Source organism: Poecilia reticulata, linkage group LG17, assembly GCF_000633615.1.
Source record: "Poecilia reticulata strain Guanapo linkage group LG17, Guppy_female_1.0+MT, whole genome shotgun sequence".
NCBI classification, from domain to species: domain Eukaryota; kingdom Metazoa; phylum Chordata; class Actinopteri; order Cyprinodontiformes; family Poeciliidae; genus Poecilia; species Poecilia reticulata.
The window spans coordinates 9,994,788-9,997,410 of NC_024347.1; positions in this window are offsets into that span (position 1 = coordinate 9,994,788).

Sequence of the window (2,623 nt, forward strand, 5' to 3'; positions counted from 1 at the left end):
GGCAGTAAACAGGAACAGGAAGGAAGTAGTTCAGAAGAAGAAAGGATAGTGAGGAGGAAAGTTGTGAGGGAGGAATTTAAAGTAATATTAAAACTTCAAAACGAGGAAGAACAGGATAAAATCAGCCTCATTGTGGTGTCAAGAGAAATTAAAAAGAAAATTGTAGATGTTGAAATGGTTAAGATTTTGAGAGACAGAAACCTAATGATAGTATGTAAAGATATAGAACAAAAGAATAAGGCTTTAAATGTGGATAATATTTGCAAAAGATTTGTGCTGGAGAAAAAAATAATGGGAGAAAATAAAAAAATTAGAGGAGTGATTTATGGGATCCCTTTAGATAAAGATCTTGATAAAATTAAGAGAAGTGTTGTAGGCGCAAAAGTGAATAACCTGAAAAGATTGTCAAAAACAGTGGATGGAGAAAGAGTAGGAAAGGTATGGACATATAGCAGCAGTTCAATCTGGAGAGACTCAGACGGACAAAAGGGAACAATTAAAAGATTTAATGACATGAATGAATAACAGTTCTTTGGCGCTCGGACCCCGGCAGCTAATTTGAGCTGAGATTTGATGTGAACTCGATGAACATMCCGATAACTGATTAGGGATGCTCTCCCCCGGGGCCCGACACTGGTGGTGGTCGGGAAAGGGTGCCATCCTAGAGCCGAAGGATGTGGGTGGAGAAGGGGAGGTGGTGGGTTGAACGCAGCTGGGAAGGAGCTGACGGCTTGGGTGTGGATCCTTTTACGCAGAGCCTGATTGCTGATTGAACGCGTCGGGTGAGGTCCAGCGCTGAGGTCGGAGATGACCATGACGTCGATGGGCGAACGAAGGGGGTGGAGTCTTCCAGCTTGAACTTTCGCTAAAGCTCCATTATGTAAAGGGAAGCAGAGATGTCCAAAATGTGGAGAAGATCACAAATTAGAAGAATGTAAAGAAGAAGCTCATGAAAAATGTTGTACCTGTGGAGGGAATCATAGTCAAGTTTGGAGGATGTGAAGTAAGGAAGAGAGCAAAAGAAATTGTACAGATTAAAACAACTAAAAACATAAGCTATGCAGAAGCAGTTAAAAATGTGAAGGAACAGAAAACAAGAGAGACTGAATAAACAGTGAGTCAAACTACACAGCAAAGCAAAGTACAGACTGAAGATAATGTCACAATACCAGTGGAAAAACTAATTATTATTATATTATTATATCAGTGGAAAAACTAACTAATTATTCATAGCTTATGTTATTAACTGCACTGACCAAGCCAAACACAAAACTGAGAAGATTAAAATAGTAGTGAGAGGAGCTGAAAAGTTTTTGGGCTTTAAAGAGGGATCATGGGAGAACATAAATAAAAAGTTGGAGGAAGATGGGAGACCGGGACCATCAGGTGAAAACAGTTGATGTTAATATTACAATGGAACGCTAACGGACAGGAACTTAAAGGTTATATTGATGAGCTCGAAGAAAAACTGGAAATTATTTGTGTTCAGGAAACATGGTTAAAAACAACATTAGATTTTGTGATCAAAGGATATGATGGTGAGTAGGACTAAATTTAAATAACAAGAATATAAAGCTTGGGAAAAAGTTAAATTTTAATAAGGCAGACTGGATTAAATTTAGATAAATGAGTCAAATAAACTTAGAAAAAGTAGATATGATTATGGATATAAATGATGCAAATTTAATAATTTGTAAGATAACTGAAGCAGCAGATCATTCTATAAAGAAATCAGGGAGTAAGAATGATAAGAAAATGGTGCCATGGTGGACAAATGAGTGCAAAGAAGCAATAAAATTAAGAAATAAAGCATTTAAGGTACTCAAACATAATCCAATTTATACAAATTTAATTTATTATAAAAGAAAACAAGCAATAGTAAGGAGAATTATAGAAAATGCAAAAAGAGAATATTGGAGAAATTTTTGTAATACAATAGGGAAAGGAACAAAAATTGAGAAAATTAGGAAAGTAATCAAAAGAATGAATGGTATAAAAAGAGAGTTTGAATATGCTATACTAAAAATAGATGATATAAATATAATAAGGGATGAAGACAAAGTTGAAATATTGGCAAGAACGTTTAGTAAAATTCATAGTTCAAATAATATTAGTGAAAAGGGAAGAGAACATACAAAAATTATATATAAAGATTTATTACAGAGAGTTGAAGAATCAAATAATTTGTTGAATGTTGAGTTTACAAAAACGGAATTGAATAATGCACTTAAGAAGACAAAAAACACGGCACCAGGTAACGACCAAATCTGGTATAGAATGATAAGGCAACTCAGTGAAAAATCTAAATATATATTATTACAATTGTATAATAAAATTTGGGAGGAGGGGAAATTACCATTGAATTGTAAGGAATCAATTATAATACCAATAGCTAAACCAGGAAAAGATCATTCAAACCCAGAAAACTACAGACCAATAGCTATAACATCAAATCTATGTAAAATAATGGAAAAAATGATTAATAGACTAGTATATTATTTAAATAGTAAAGGATATATGTCAAAATGTCAAAGTGGTTTTCAAAAAGGGAGGAGCACTAATGATCCAACGCTATGTTTAGAGCATGACATTAGAAAAGCTCAAGTAAATAAAGAAAGTGTAG